A 17735-nucleotide genomic window follows, 5' to 3' on the forward strand; every position below is an offset into this window, starting at 1 on the left:
AGACACTAAACAAATTGTAATTTGGGGGAGACTTCTATTTTAGCTCTCATCTTGTACTGTAATCATTTATTCACATCTCTGTTTGTTTTTTTCAAACAACTTGAAGACTCCAAGGCAGTGAGACTGCATTTTACCACCCAGTTCACTGCCAGAAACATCACTCTTAATAAGAGCTTGTTATAATTGTTACTAAACAAATAACGAACATTTACCACCATTGATAAGGGATAACTATTAGTATTCTCTTAAACAAATGTATGCATTTAAGTCAGATGGACAAATTTGAATTTTGACTCTGTCACTTATAGTCATGTGACCTAAGGCTATTTACAGTATTTGTATATGGCCTCTGTTTCTCCATCTATAAAATGGGAATAATGACAGTGTCTGGAACTAGAGAATTGCTGGGAAGATTAAGCTAAAGCGTATGAGCTTTACTTTGTAATGCATTTAGCTCAGTGCTTGGCATGTAGAAGGTAATAAATCACAACTATTATTACTATAGTCATTATTATTATTATGATAATTGTTAAGAAGTTCCATCTTATAAAAAGATCAGCTTTTAAAATTAGGAAATATGCTTAAAAATCATACATATTCAAATTTCCCTTGAAGATCCATGAATTGTTCTTAAGTCATCAGAACTCAGTCTCCAGGAGAATAAACAACCAAGATTTAAGTTCCTTTATTTCTTTTGCACTTTAGGTGTGGCTTAGAGGCCAGAGTCTTGTCTGAAGGGTGCCAGGCGAGGGAGGAAAGCCCAGCTCCCGCAGCAGGGTCTGAGCAGGCTGAAGGGCCCCTGCCTGCTGTACAGCTCTGGCTGCTGTGAATGCTGACATTGGAGAGATGTCTCCACACATAGAGCAGCGATGGCTCGTAAGAGAGTGAGGATCTCATAGAGAAGGCAGGTCAGTCAGGTAGAGAGGAAGTGACATGGCATTCATACATCCCTGGGATATCTTATTACCATCCCCAGGAACCTCAGTGATGGATTTGCCCGTGAAGTAGCCATGATTGACTATCCTTGCCTTAAGCTCAGGTGTGGAGCCTCCACTAGCCCTGGCCGTGTCCCTTTCAGGGATGTCAACAAGAGCAGACACAATCATCTCCATCATTCAGATAACATCTGAAACGTCCCGGCACCGTGTCAGCCAGGACCACCTTGCAATTGAACTACAAGGGGCTGGCCAGCCTGGCACACCAGCCTCTGAGAATTCTAGGAACTGAAGGAAGAGCATGTGGGGAGAAGAGGAGAGCAACCTGGACCGAGGCTCTTTGGAGAGCCAGATGCTTGCAACCTGGAGGCTCACAGGCCAAATCCAGCCCACAGACGTATTTTGTGTTGGTGCGCACAGTGTGGATAAAACTGTTAATTGGCACCAACATTTCAAGATCAGGAGCATCCCCTGGCCGGTGGCTCAGCTGGTTGGGGCATTGTCCCGTTCACCAAAGGTCGCCTTTTTTATTCCCTGTCAGGCCACATACCTAGTATGTGGGTTCGACCCCCCAGTCAGGGCATATAGGAGAGAAAACCAGTTCATGTTTCTCTCTCACACTCTCTCCTTTTTCCTCTCTCTCTAAAATCAATTAAAAAAAATATCCTCAAGTGTGGATTTTTAAAAAAAATCAGCAGATCTCTCTTAAATGTTGTAGTTTCTGGCTCCCTTTGAAAAATCAGATGCTCTGGCAGTACTGGGCCCGGGTCGCACAGGGCCCCTGGTGGCTTCGGCTGGCAGCAGCGCTCAGCTCCGGGGACCGGCCCCCCTCCAGCGTGCCCAGTGTGCCCCACCCTTAGCACTCCCCGGTTTCGCTTTGCTGAGCCACTATAGTCTGTACACTGCTGCTACATTTCCACGTCATTAGGTTGGTAACGCTATGGCCACACTATATCATGACGCTTTTAGTAAAGGGAAGAAGGAAATGTTCCCTCTCCCTGTGTTTTCACCCAAAGCAGGGACTGGAGATGACTGGCAGCTTTTTAAAGTCGTTTCCCTCTCCCTTCAGCTGCAGTGTGGGGCTGACCCGCACCGGTGGGCACTACTAGTGTTCACACCCTTCTAGTTGGTGAAAAGCCCTTGTCCCCGCGCCCTCTGCGCCTCAGCGGCCCCCACACGCAGCCCCTCCCCTGGGCCCAGGGACCCGGCTGCCACCCCTCTGCAGGCTGACAGTGGCGGGCTGGGTTTGCCTATGCCTGTCCTCGTGTCTGCCCCTCGGAGACATCTCACCTCGTCAGAATTCCACACGTGGTGTCCCAGCTGGGCCCCAGCCTCCACCCTAACAGTGCCCAGAGCGTCCTGGTCCCCCTGGCTGGGGAGGGTGTAAACTCCTCCCCAAGATGCTGCCCCGAGGGACCGCAGCCTCGGGAGGACAGGGCCACCAGCCTCTGCTGAGGGCGCCCCATTTTAAGCTGCTTCTGTTTGCTTCCTATTCTCCCACCATTTCAGTTCCCACATGTCACCCTGGTCCCTGTGCCTAGAGCCTTCATGATGCTGCTGCCAGCCCCACACTCGACATTTCCCCAGGCTCGTTCCTTCCCGAGGCTCAAGTCTCCAGCTCAGCCTCCCTCCCCCAGGACCACCCCTCCTGGCTGATGGGTGTCCCGCAGCACCCACGGCCACCCCAGCACTGGGCTGCGCTGCCTGGGGCGCGGCCACTTCCGGTGCACCATTCTCTCCGGCTCTCTGCACAGTGCGTGGCACAGGGGAGAAACTCAGAACCTGTCTGCCGAGTGAAAGTTTCCGATTCCACCTCTGCATGTGCCCTCCCACACCAAGACTGAGGCAGTGGAGGCCCCGGGCCTCACACCTGTCACCACCAGTGCCTGCTGCTCCACTCACTGCTTCTCACGTGGGACCTTGGTCGGGGAATGACGTCTGGGAACTGCAACCCCCATCCTGGATGGAAAGTGCCTGAGAGTCCCGTTCCCTCTCCCTCCACCAGCACCACCCCACAACCCAGAGAAGCCGGTGACGGACTGTGTGGAAGCACCAAATCCCAGCTCCTTGTCCTCCAGGTGGGACCGGGCCCCAGGTGTCATTTCTGCTCCAGAGCTCCCTGCAGGGTCACGCTGAGGCTGGGGCTGACCTGTGAGCTCACCTTAACCTGGCCTTGTTCCCTTTCCTGCCCTCCTCAGCCCACTCCTCAGCTGTGTCTCTTCGGAGAACCCGATTCTTGGCTTCGGGTCTGCTTCTGGGATAACCCATTCTTAAGAAAAATTGGCAGGTGAGCATGTACCAAGCAGCTCCTGTGGATAGAACGTCATTGTCAGGGAACAAGAAGGCTGACTTGTGCTCTGTCCCCCTTGGCCCACATCTTGGGGGACAGAGCAGTTCTAAAAAGAGTGAAGCTTCAGCGATTCCAGTTGAGCCAGTGCTTACTTACTTGGGCATTTTTAGAATAAAAACTCACCACAACGATGTGCAGCCCATTAAAAAGTAAAGAACTCCAGAGAATCAATAGGCTTTTCTTTGAAGTCCTAGAGAAGGTGCCAACTCCAGACTCCGGTGGATGACTCTTGGGGGAACTGTCACAAGCCAGCACTCCATGGTCTCCCCAAAATAGAGGCGTTATTTGGAATGGAGCCTTGATGCTGGGAGTCTTAATGAGGAAATCATTGATTTTCCATTAATATTTAAACCTGCTTGAAAGATAAGAAAGTATTTGTTTTGCAAATACTAAAAACTATCTGTCAGGCACATACACATTTTATTCTATTAATGCTAGTGATAAAAATCGCAGGTCAGCATTTCTCAACCTTGGCAATGTTGACATTGGAGCTGGATAACTCTCTGCTGAGGGGCTGTTCTTGTTCCTCGTAGAATATTTAGCAGCAACCCTGGCCTCTACCCATTAGATGTGAGGATCCACCTCCCAGCCCCACCCTGGCTAGTTGTGACAACCTAAGTACCTCCAGGCACTGTCATATGTTCCCTGGGGGCAAAATTGTCCCTGGGCCTGGAGAACCACCAATCATAGATGGTATATTCCCGGGAAACTAAAGCTGGAGGTATGAGGTTCACAAGTGAATGGCCCAATATCAAAAGAAGCTCCTATTTTGCTCCTTTAGGTGGAATGGTAATGGATAAAGGATGTCCTCCAGATCCTGGAGAGTATATAGAACCCTCTCCATAAACCGGCACACAGTGGGGAGTTGAGGTTACTCCAAACAGGACAGGCATTCGCACGGTGTCCTTAGAAAAGAGGACCGCGTGGGAGAGAAGATGGTTTAAAAACGTGTGCCACGATGTGCCCTGAATGATTAAGACGACCTGGGAACCAGGCAGATCAAATCTAAACCTGATTAAGCAGATTTCTCCCTAGCACTTCGGGGTCAGCTTCTCTCTACTGCCTTCTAAAACCAGGACATGAACATCTGTTTTGAGTCCCTGGAAACTTGAAAAGATTAAAATGAAAAAATAAGAAAAAAATAAACAAAGCTTCTTTTGCCATCTGCTTCTTAACAGCCTCTTTAAGTCCTGGAGTTATAAGGAAGGACAGAGTTTTAAGTCCTCCAAGTCCTGAAGCAACCTGGTGCAGAGGCCTTGGTGGAGAACTTCATAGACGGTGAGGGTTATGCTCAACCTCTTTTTGTTTTCAATCCAATTCAAAGAGTGCATTTCCAGCCTCTCAGTGATGTACATGTTCGAGTGAAGTGCACTGGCACCAAGCAGTCTATGCTACATCAGGCCTCCATCAACCTAGACTTTGTTAGTGAAAAGAGTAGAATACAAAAATAAAGCCTTGGATATTGGATTCTATTGAAAATTTTAGAAAACAACCTGAAGGACACATAAACTTCCTTGCTTTACTTTGATCTGTTTAATGTCATAACAAACAACCTCGATCCTCCTCATTGGACTCATCAAAAATGAATGAAAGGGAAGGAAGGTTTTGTCCATCATTCCAGGTGTTAAAGAGCTACCATTTTTCTAACAAGGTTTTCTTTTGACCATTACATAACCCTTCTCTCTGTCTTTTCTTCCCTGGAGGTGGATGTGTGCATTTATTCTCCCTCTTGGCTGAACTCTATTCCTCTCCCAAATGGAGAAGTTACTGTTTTCATATGTATTACTAGAGGCCTGGTGCACAAATTCGTGCACCAGTGGGGTCCCTCAGCCTGGCCTGTGGGATCGGGCCAAAACCGGCTCTTCAATATCCCCCAAGTGGTTCCAGGTTGTGAGAGGGCACAGGCCAGGCCAAGGGACCCCACTGGTGCACGATCGGGGCTGGGGAGGGACATGGGAGGTTGGCCAGCTGGGGAGGGACTGAAGGAGGACTCTAGGGTGTGTCTGTCCTGTCTCGCTCAGTCCTGATTAGCCAGACCCCAGCAGCAAGCTAACCTACTTGTAGGAACGCCTGCCCCCTGGTGGTCAGTGCATGTCATAGCGACTGGTCAACTTGTTGACTGTGTGCCACCTGGTGGTCAGTGTATGTCATAGTGAGTGGTTGAGCAACCTTAGCATATCATTAGCATATTACCCTTTGATTGGTTGAATGGATGACTGGATGACTGGACACTTAGCATATTAGGCTTTTATTATATAGGATGCTTAGATCTTCTGGGATTCAATTTACCTATCTCCTCCCCCAACTCCAATCATTACCCAAAGCCATAGGTGTGTCCATAGCAAAATTCTTTTCTGTGTTCCTGTGTTTGACCATTTTACATATTGACACTGACTATTCCCCAATGTTTGGCTCTTTGCATTTTGGGATTTGTTTCTCAGGCTCTGTTGTGCCTGGTTAAATGGCTAAGTATCTACTCTGCTGTGTTTCTTACAGAGAACTATTATTTGGGTTTTTTCTAATCTAATTAATTATAAACTCCATGTACGAAGAGAAAAACTCAACAGCTAAGTGACCTGCCTGGTGCCCCTTTTTGTAGGTGATGGATAAGGTTTTGTGCATTTCAACTCCCAAATTCTAGTCATCCTATCTAATAATAGACAAACATGGTAATTAACCATACCTCCGACATGCTTCCCATTGGCTAATCCAGGCGATATGCAAATTAACTGCCAACCAAGATGGCAGCCGGCAGCCACATAGTTGAAGCGAACAGGAGGCTTGCTTGCTCCAGTGATGGAGGAAGCCAAGGTTCCCTGCCTGCCACTCCCGGCCTCTGAGCTGCAGTCTAAGAAACAATGTTGCAATTATAGAAGCTAAACAATCCCCAGAAACCTGCTTTCAGCCGTCAGAGCTGGAGCGAGCAGGACCGCAACAGTGTTACAATTACAGAACCCAAACAAACCTAGATACCTGCTTTCAGCAGCCGAGGTCTCAAGCTGGAGCCAAGCCTCAGAGCTAAAGCCGGCTTTCAGTTCCAGTGACAGCCATAGAAGGCAAATAAATTCCAGAATAAAAAAAATAAATAAAAAAAAGAGAGGTTGGGAGCTTCAGTCACCTGTCAGCCTGAAAACGGCCCTCAGCCCCTCACCCAGACTGGCCAGGCACCCCAGTGGGGACCCCCACCCTGAAGGGGGTGTTACCAGCTACAAACAGCCATCATCCCCTCATCCAGGCTGGCCAGGCACCCAAGCGGGACCCCCACCCTGATCCAGGACACCCTTCAGTGCAAACTAGCCGGCCCCCACCTGTGCACCAGGCCTCTATCCTATATAGTAAAAGGGTAATATGCCTCCCAGCACCGGGATCAGTGGAGCCACGAGGCCTCCTGGTACCAGGATCAGCGGAGCTGCAAGGCCTCCTGGAACCGGGATCAGCGGAGCCTCCCAGCACCAGGATCAGCAGAGCCACGAGGCCTCCTGGCCCCTGGAGCAGCATGACAGGGGACAGTGCCCAAACCCCCTGATCGCCCTGCGGCTCTATGTGTGACAGGGGTTGGGGTCACAACCTCCCTATCTGCACTGCTCTATTCTTGACAGGGGAAGGTGCCCCAACCCCCTGATCAGCCCTGCTCTGTGCCTGATAGGGGGGAGCTCCCCAACCCCCTGATCGGCCCTGCTCTGTGTGTGACAGCGTGTGGCACCCCAACCCCCCTATGGGTCCTGCTCTGTGTGTGACGGGGTGGAGCCCCAACTCCCCTATTGGCCCTACTCTGTGCGTGACAGGGGGAGCTCCCCAACCTCCTGATCGGCCCTGCTCTGTGGGTGGCAGGGTATGGAGCCCCAACCCCCCTGATGGGTGCTGCTCTGTGCATGACAGGGGGCAACGCCCCAACCCCCTGATCGACCCTGATCTGTGCATGATAGGGAGTGGCACTGCAACCTCCCCATTGACCCTGCCTTGAGTGTGACAGGGGGTGGCGCCCCAACCCCCGAATCGGCCCTACCCTGAGAGTGACTGGGGGTGGCATCACAACCTCCCAATCCGCCCTGCTCTGTGCATGACAGGGCATGGCACCCCAACTCCCCAATTGGCCCTGCTCTGAGCCAGACCAGGGGCTGCACCTATTGGGCCTGCCCTCTGCCACCAGGAGCGGGCCTAAGCCAGCAGGTCGTTATCCCCTGAGGGGTCCCAGACTGTGAGAGGGCACAAGTGGGGCTGAGGGACACTCCCCCCGCCCCCGCCAGTGCACAAATTTTTGTGCACCGGGCCTCTAGTCATAATAATAATAGGCCAAGAGGCGTCATGACCAAAATGACCAAACGACTGGTCACCAGGAGGTGCATGGAGACAGGGCGCCAACACATGTGGTGGGAGGCAGGAGGCAGGAGGTGGTCGCTATGAGGTGGGGGGCTGGCGAGGGGAACCAGCTGGCTGGCTGCAGTGGCAGCGGGACAGGACGAGGGCCTGCAAGGGGAGCCTGCTGACTGGCAGTGGCAGCGGGGCAGGATGAGGTTCTGCGAGGGGAACCGGGTGGCTGGCTTGTGGCCGCGGCAGCCAGGGACTGGTGAGCAGGCAGAAAATGGCTCTGATCGCAGGCTAGGCCTAGGGACCCTAACTGTGAACGATTTCGTGTGCTGGGCCTCTAGATATCTTATAATCTAGACATTAAGCAAAGACTCACACAAATAAATGTAAAATTACCAATCTGTTTAGAGCAGGGTTTTTCAGTCTCAGTACTATTGCCATTTGGGGCTGGATAATTCCTCGTTGTTGAGGGGTTGACCTGTGCATTGCAGGAAGTGTAGAAGTATCCCTGGCTTTCACACACTAGGGGATGTCCACAGCCCTCCTCTCCAATTGAAACACCAGAAATGTGACATCAGACATTGCCAAAGTCCCCTGGGGGTCACAGTCATCCCCAAATAAAAACCAAGAGGATGTCAAGGGGACAGAGAGATCCAGGCATTGTCCGCAGTGTGCAGTTGGTCACGCGAGACAGCTGGGAAGATTTCCCCAAGGCTATGGTGCCTGATCTAGGATCCAATGATTAATAGGACTTAACAAAGCAAAGCAGGCAGGGAAAGCATTTGATTCACTTAAGAAGTACTTAGTCTTAAAAAGTAAAACAAAGTTGAAGGAACCACACTACCTGATTTTAAGATGTACTGCAATGCTGTAGCAATCAAGACAGTGTAATATTAGCTCAGGGGTTTTCACAGAATTCAATGAAACCAAATGGAGAATCCAGAAACACTCACACAATAATGGCCCAATGAGTTTTTACTAAAGATTGTAAAAGCTTGTTTAAGGCAATTCTATTGATAAATGTTAGCCTTTTCAATTAATTTATTGGAACAATTAGACATCCATATATTTAAAAAGTGAACCTCATGTCTAAACTTCACACTTTGAACAAAGTTATACTCACGATGTAGCATAGATCTAAATGTTAAATGAAAGTAAACATAGAGTCAAATCTTCATGACCTGGAGTTGGGAAAAGAGACCTTAAACATTACACCAAAAAGCATGATTAAAAAGCCTACTTAGCAAATGCCTGCTCTGTGCTTGTTCTATTCCAGGTCCTGGTGATCCAACAACAAGTACATGAAAACCAGTCCTATGCTTACAGTCTTTCCCTCTAGTAAGGAAGACAGTTAATAAACAGGTAAACAAGTAAGATAGAAGGTGTAGGTTTTTTGCTAAGGTTATTTCACAGCAAGGAGGTGCCAAGTGTGTGGGTCTAGATCAGAAGCTGTGCTCCTGGCCCCCATGTCTGTCGTTGCGTGTCCTGGCAGAGGTGCGGTACATGCACAAGACACAGAAGCGGCTGAGGAGTCTGGTGCATGAAATCGGCCTGGAGCGGAAGACCACCACTGTCTGCTCCCACGTACAGTGCACGCAGGATGGCTTCTTCACCCTGGACCCGGTGGGACCTGTGCAGCATCCAGGACACCATCCAGGCCGCAGGCCCCCAGTGGGCAGCCAAGCTGGAGAAGAACTTGAGGCTGGGACTGGGCACACAGCAGCTCCCTGGTCCAGGCTGGCAGGGGGACAAGGAGGGGCCAAGCTCTGCCTTGAAAGGCTGGACAGCTGGTGGGGCAGCGGGTGGGTAAAGATCAGAGTTGTTCATGAGCTGGAACGGATGACTGCAGAGAGAGTAGGGGAAGCTTTATTACATGTGACGTGAACCTTTGAAGCTGTAGGAGAAAACACTTGACCCAACTATAAAGGAAAATTTCTATATGGAGAAAAAGATGACATGTGCATGACATACTGATAAAAATATTTGCAATGTTTAACAAAGAACTTATATCCATAATATATAAGGAGCTCTCATAAAACAATTGGGTAAATGACATGAATTATATGTATATATTTAAAAATAAATCTAGCCTGGTCGGCATGGCTCGGTGCTTGAGCGTCAACCTGTGAACCAGGAGGTCACAGTTTGATTCTGGTCAGGGCACATGCCTGGGTTACGGGCTCAATCTTCAGTGGGGAGTATGCAGGAGGCAGCCAATCAATGATTCCCTCTCTTCATTGATGTTTCTATCTCTCTCACCCTCTGCCTTCCTCTCTGAAATCAATAGAAATATATTTTAAAATAAATTAAAAAATTAATATAAGCCCTATCTGGATGCTCAGTGGTTAGAGGGCCAGCCCATTAAAAAAAAAAAAAAAAGAGTGTAGAGGACTACTTCATCTAGAGCGGGCTGCAAATACTCTGCAGAGGTGACCTTTTTGCTGGCCCCTGTATTATGAGAAGGAGCCAGACAAGCAAGTACCTGGGGGAAAGGATTTAGCGAGGAACAGCAGCGTGCACATGGCACCATTGCAGAGTTTGAGGAGGTCCAGTACCAAATCCCTTTCCATCATGTGGAGCCCTGACTATCTACGTATATAAAAGCCTAAGTGACCGAACAACCGAATGACCGGTCGGCCGGTTGCTATGATGCGCACTGACCACCAGGGGGAAGATGCTCAATGCAGGAGCTGCCCCTGGTGGTCAGTGTGCTCCCACAGTGGGAGCGCCGCTCAGCTGACTGACGGGTGCCAAACACAGGCCTCACAGCTGGATGCTACAGCCTGGAGACGGAAGTGGAGCTGTGGAGGCAGGCGAGCGGGCTGGGATAAGCAGGAGCGGCAGGCAGGAGCGGCAGGCAGCGTTGGATCCCCGCAGGCCAGGACAAGGGACTCCATCGTGCATGAATCCATGCCCTGGACTTCTAATAAGATCATGAAACTGAAAACCAGAGCTACTTAATGGCTAAGCAGTTGCCTTAATGATCCCTATTTCAGGGGTCCACCTAGCTCGGTGGTTCTCAACCGTGGCTGTACATTAGAATCACCTGGGAATCTTTTTAAAATCCTGATTTCTGGGCCTCTTCCTCCGGAAATTCTGTTTCTTTGTTACTAATGTTGTGGCCCCACCCCATAACAAAGAAACAGAATTTCCGGAGGATGAGGCCCAGAAATCAGGATTTTAAAAAGATTCCCAGGTGATTGTCATGTGCAGCCAAAGTTGAGAACCACTGACCTAGCCACAAATGAGCTTGTGCCCATTTCACCATTGGCACAACAGAAATCAAAGATACACACTGTTGTTAGTGGGACTGGCATTACTGTATTTTTTAGAACAATTCGTCCAACATCACATTGCTCACGTAGTTGAGAGTAGTTTTCGTTGGCCTCTCTCTTCTGTGGCAAAGATCAAGAGGTGTTACTATGTCACTGGCTGTAAGTCTGGCCCCCTTTCCTGAGGATGAAATTTACAAGAGAGATGAACAGCCCGCAATTCCTGTAACAGAGCCTAGAAGATTGCTTCATAATGAGCACGGCAATTGACAAGATCATTTAAAAGGAGCGATGTGGCGGAGGCACCCACAGGCAGTTTCCTAAGGAAGAGGTTGCTTCAATGACAAACCGCGTTTAGCAGAGCACTGTCTGTGTTTATTTCCCCCCAAATAGCAGCAGCTTCCGCATGTTAGTCTCCCACCCCATCCCGATAACCCCTGGATCCAGCTGCCTAGGATGCCATACATGGCAGAGGTAGAAGGACCCAGCCATCTGGTTTTACAAAGGAAGGAATTAGGCTCAGAGAAGTCGGATGACCTTTCCAAGGTCATACAGTAACTTGTAACATCGCCAGACAAGACCAGCGTCTGGGTGTCTGGTCGGTGCTTTTGCCCTGCATGGGCTCAGGCGTCCGTTTTGCAGGTTGCTCCTTAAAGGAAGAGCTGAAATCCGCAATGCCCTCCCTGCAGCTCATTACATGCAGCCCGTGCTGCTCGCCTGGGAAACTTGGCCCTCCGGGGGACACCTGGCAGTGCCTAGAGACATTGTGATGGTCACATCTGTGGGGAGAAGTCCACTAGCAAGCACCCCGCAGGCAGGCCCTCAGGGATGCTGCTAAACACCCCGCAGTGCACAGCCTAGTGGCCCACAGCACAGGGTCCGCCCGGTGTCAGTGCATCTCCATTGGGGAAGCTCCAAGCTTTGGCGGTGCCTTAAGGTCCCAGAGAGCAGGTGGACTCAGGGGGGAGGGGCTTTTCCTGACTTATTCTTGTCCCTGCCACTGGCAACTTGCACCGGCTACCGGCTTTTAGTGTCTTCTCAATACTTAACCGTTCGATTTAATTTCATTGTAAGTACAATGAAAGGTGGAAATTTCTTCAACAAATGGTGGTGAGAGAGGGAGTGCAGCAGCCAGTGGTTACTTCCTACGGCGAGGAGGGGACATTAAAGTAATGCTTCTTCATCCTTTGGGGGCACAGGTAACTCTGAGAATCTCACAAGAGCCATGGACGCCGCCTTTAACAATACCATTTATAATAAATTTTCCATACAATAGTGCAAATGGACTGCCTCTCTGGTATACTGGAGAGGTTAGGAGTTCCGGATCTAGAAAAAACTATAGCATCTTCTATTCCTCCTCACCCTTGAATAATATAGTGAACTCCTGGTTCAATTTTGGTTGTCATTCTTTTCAGGAAAATTACATTCAATATTTTAGAATAAAATAATTCAAATATTGGAAAAGGCTAGATAGCCATCCACTGAAATGATCGATAAAATGTAGACTATCATATAGTGCTGGGAGCCGGTCCATCCTTGCTGTTTCAAAGGACCTGGCATATATGGCATACTGTTCTTAATATGTTTGCTCACCTTCTTGGCACTATGTGTTTTAACCAAGGTCTCCTCTCTGAGAAAGGTTGTTTCCCCAGGTAGGGATTTTCCCCTGAAATTAGGGAGGGAATAAAACCCCTCAACTAAGTGCCAGGCGGGTAATTAATCACTTTAACTATGAACAATCATGCTTAAGCTACATAATCTTTACTCCCTGGAATGGAGATAAGAAAAGCCCTAACCTTTAAAATAGAGATTGATAGGATTGAATCAACTGGTATAAATACAGATGTAACAAGACAGCGAGAAGACAGAACTTAGAAGACAGAACCTACACAGAACCTAGAGACAGAAGAACTTCGCTGGAGAGAACATGGCAAAAGATCCTGGACTGAACCTGACTACAGAAATTGGCAAGAGAACCTGACTAGAACCTGGTGACTGAACCTGGCTGGAGAACCTGGACAGAACCTGGCTGGAGAACCTAGCGAGGGAACATGGCTACAGAACCTGGCTGGAGAACCTGGAGAACCTGGAGAACCTAGCAAGAGAACATGGACACAGAACCTGGCTGGAGATCCTAACCAGAACTTGGCTGGAGATCCTGGCTAGGCTGCTGATCAACTGAACGCTGCCTCTGTGTCGTTCCTTCTTCGCCAACTCCATCCACACCTTTGGGGACCCCTGGACCTGCTGGGGTTGGACCCCAGCAATATAGTGGTTGAAAAATTGATCCCTATGCATCTAATTGGATCAATTCTTTTAAAAATGTGTTATTAAATGAAACACAGAGGCTATGCTATCTTTCATGTGGTGTAATATTATGTGTGTAAATTTAAAAACACAGATAAAACAGTACTAATAGGACTCGTGGGTACATATGACAGTTTGGAAGGATTCACACAAAATTCATGATAGTTGTTGATTTGGGCATTGGTGATTAGGATGGGATTGGAATCGGTGGCAAAGGGAACTTCAACTTGCTGTAAAGGTTTGTTTGTTCCGATTAAAAAACAAAGGGCAATGAGCAAACATGTTAAAACTTCCGGTCCTGACCGGTAGCTGTAGAGATGCCTGTTATGTTACGTTTCTGAACTGGTGCACTGGGACCCTAAGGTTCACTGTGTGCAGTGTTTGCTTTGGCAAAACAAGCAAACTGTCTGCGTGGCTGCGGCTCAGTCTGTGCTTCTCCGCGTGTTGTTCTCCCGCTCACCCAGGTCTTGCCCGCACGAGAGAAGTCAGCACGGTTCCTCTGAACCATTTACCTTTTTCTCTACATCTGGCCAGATTTAGCAAAGGATGAAGGGAGAACAGTATATGAATGGAAATCAAAGTATGCTGGTCTTATAAATGTTAGGAACAAATTTGGTTATGTGATCATGTGACTGAAAAGCCATTTATGGCAAATTATGTGCTCCAAAGCCAGTAAATATCATCATCCTTATTTTTAATAATATGCACCATTTGAAACTGTGTAAAATTAGGAACGTCATTTAAATCTTAGCAAGAAAACAGGAGCAGATGCTTGCACTGGAGCCGCCCTGGGCTGGGATGCAAGTGCCGGCACCCCACTCCCTCTTCCACTGCAGAATAGCACGCGCTCCAGGCAAGTCACCTTCCCTCGGAGCCGCGTTTCCTGAGCTGCAGAATGAAGGGGATGCATTGGACCAACAGCCGCAAGCAGGGGGCCCTAGAGTCATATCAGGCCAGCATATGTGTTTTGTTTGGCCAAGTAAGTGTTTAAAATGGTTTCAAATTTGTTGTCAGCATTTAATAATTAAGAGATTTTAGTAAAAACCAGATCCTGGCTTCTCTTGCAAAACAAATCTGGCAACACTACTTCTCAACAATAGACTGCTATTGAGTAGGGAGGGTCCTAGAGACAGGCCACAGCTTTCCAGTTAGCCAGAGTCCCCACTATTCCCTATTGCCCCACACTTGACCCACTGCACCCATTTATGTTCTTGCCTGGCCACTAAAAGTCCTGAATTTGTAAACCCTTGGCCAGAAGTTTTCTAAATTCCTTTAAGTTTTATTATTTCTTGAGATAAAAGGGTTGTGGTAAGTCAACAGGGTCCCCAAACTTAACCAGACGTAAGGCAAATGAAGTGAGGCCCTTTCTGTTTGTTTCTGGAATGGGGGGGTGGGGGGCGGGGACTACATATTCAGCCAATGGAACCTTTGTTTTCCTCTTCCATTCACTTCTAAAGACAATCATGAAATTATACAGTTTTATGAAATAATTCTAGAAATATGAAAAGAAAGTCTAATTATTAATGCATTTTTATAAAATTAGCCTATCTAGAATAACATTTAAAAATCTCCTTTTAGAAATAATGGAACAACATCAAATTGTAGAGTCTGAATTTTGAATCTTTCCTCCAAAGACACCCAGGCACGCCCACACAGGCATTCAGACCTTCATGTGAAAATTTCCAAGGTTGCCACCTCTCCTGTGACAGTCCTGGCTGAGTCTTTCCCGAAGCCTCCACCCCCACAGGGTTCCGATCTCTGTGAGCAGGTAACATGCAAACGAAACAGCGGCGAGCCTTTGTTTCCCTCGGTTGGAAGGAAAGGCGATATCCTCTAAGGAAGCTGACTGAGCGTCCCCTGGCCCCACTCACAGGCCCTCAGCCACCCCGCTCTCCCCCAAGGAGCCCGAGTGCAGTGCTGGCCTCCCTCCAAGGTGTTTCAGCCAGTGACACGCCCAAGGATATTATTAGGAAGCATTTCCACACGTAAAAGTACCCTCAAAAGGCAGCTATGCATGAACTTTCGTGAGGTTCCCATTCAATTCTATTACTTCCGGAACCTGGAAGCAAGGGCGACCAGTGAGCCCAGTGAGCCCAGGGACGCGAGCTCATAGGCACAGCTCGCCATCAGCAGCGGCTTCGGGTGTGTTAAACCCAATGAAATGACTGATATTTGACTTTTAACCATAAAAGGCAGTTTCCTGTGATTTAACCTAATATCAGCCTCTGTATACATGCAATTATTTGTTTTCTTATTTTTTACTTTTAGGACATAATTAGCACACTTAAAACAAAGCACTATGTCTGTTTATTTATATCAAGTGACATATTCAAAGATTAGAGATAATGACCTAATGCTTTTGTGCTACATTTGATTGTAAAACCACAGCCTTGGCTGGTGAGTGAGAGACTTTAGTTTCATATCAAGGGGGTAACTGAGTGGTGAGGCATCATTATAATAAACACTGCGCAGGGAGGTGGTGCACAACGCGCCACCCTGTTGTTACTTGAGTAACTTCGGCGCAGAGTGTATAGAAAGGCATAGCACATGGTGCCCTTGGAAAGGGCCAGTATAACCTGGAGTGTATTAACAGATGCCAGTTACTCTCATCAGTGGGTTTCTTAGTTATATGACAAGTACTTCAGGAGGAATACAAGGATTGGCCTTGAACAAGAGGACAAGTGTGGATTTTGATTTGTCTAATATCACTGTGATTTGATTTTCTTAATCCCTTTTGTGAACCCAGGTAGCAGAATGATCTGCCTAAGCTATGATATAAGAACAAAAGTATCAAGAGAAGCTGGGCCTCCTGTTGTGGTGGGCGCAACTTCTACTTCCAAGGTCAGAAACCTGTGATCACACCTTAGCTCCTGCACTGCTGGCTGTGTAACCTTCAGCCGGTCAGTTCCCCTCCCTGGGCCTCCCTTTGCTCCCGTGTAAAATGGAGAGAACGAGGCTGCTTACTTCACAGGGTTACTAAAGAAATGAGACTCCACATATCAAGTGCTTAGTGCATGTGCTCTTAGTACAAAGTAATGAACGTTTGCTCACTCACAAGCCTTTAGCTCCGAAATGTGCAAACAGTACATATGTTCTTATCCCAAATCTAAATTTTCAGCAGTAAATCTTTAAAAAGCACAAACTCCCTGAAGCTAAGAGTCCCAGAGTGTTGCAAGGATGGTGTGCTCTCCCTTTAGCTTTGGTTTTAAAACTGTTCAGAAAACAAAAAGAATCAAAGTGCAATTGGACACCAATACAGCAACAAGGACTGGGTGAGTAAATTAAGCTGTATCAGTATGCACGATGACTTTTTTTTTTTTTGCAACATCTGGTGAATCAGTTAGGAATTGTGTTTGGTTGCATGTAACAGAAACCAGCCACCAAAAGAAGTACAGCCCATCCAGGTGGCTCAGTAGCTGAGCATCAACCTCTGAACCAGGAGGTCATGGTTCAATTCCCAGTCAAAGGCACGTGCCTGGGTTGCAGGTTCGAACCCCAGGGTGGGGCGTGCAGGAGGCAGCCGAACAATGATTTTTCTCTCGACATTGATGTTTCTATCCCCTTCTCCTTCTCTCTTCCTCTCTCTGAAATCAATAAAAACATATTTTAAAAAAAAGAAGTCCAGAGAAATGCATTCCCAGCTAGCCCAGCACTTTCATGCTCTCAGTATCCAGGGCTATGTTTTTGCTTCCTTGTCCGGTTATCGCTGGTTGGCTCCCATTTCATGGCAGCAATATGGCTCCTCTTGTCCTAATCTGTGTCATAAGTAGACAGACAGGGAAAGGAGGAAAGCAATGGTGAGGACAGGAAAGCAAATCACTTCCAGAAGGATGCTAGGGTATTACAGGCCAAGTTGGCTCTGCCACAGTGAGTTGCAAAGGAGTCTGGGAGATGTACTGTGTTTAGCAGCATTTCCCCAAGGAAAGAATCACATTGGGTTGGGGTGAGTAATAGAGAGTTGGATGGGATCAATGTACATTTTCAGAAGTCTAGGAGTATACGGGTTAAAGGTGCGGCTCATTCAGAGTTGCTGGTAATTTTCAGTTTCTATTTACATATTTTTTAACTGCCAAAAACTTGTCCTATAAGCATATATCTCCCTTCAGCACAAACAAATAAATACTGACATAATTTATTATTTTTTTATTGTTGACAGTATTACAGATGTCCCCCATTCCCTGCCCCCTTTGCTCCTCTCCACCCAGCCTCCACTCCACCCCACGGCTTCACACTATTGTCTGCATAGCCCACGGATGCATATAAATTCTTTGGTTAATCTCTTCCAGTTCCCCCAATCCCTTCCCTCTAAGATCTGTAAGTCTGTTCCATGTATCCATGCCTCTGGTCCTATTGTGTTCATTAGATTCCACACATAAGTGTGGTCATGTGATAGTTGTCTTTCTCTGACTGGCTAATTTCCCTTAGCATAATAATCTCCAGGTCCATCCATGCTGTCGCAAAAGGCTAAGAGTTGTTGTTGTTTTTACAGCCACGTAGAATTCTATTGTGTAAAAGTAACACAGCTTGTTTTCATCCACGCACCTACCGATGGGCACGTGGGCT

This window comes from Myotis nattereri (genome assembly GCF_964212035.1).
Source record: "Myotis nattereri genome assembly, chromosome: 14".
Lineage (NCBI taxonomy): Eukaryota > Metazoa > Chordata > Mammalia > Chiroptera > Vespertilionidae > Myotis > Myotis nattereri.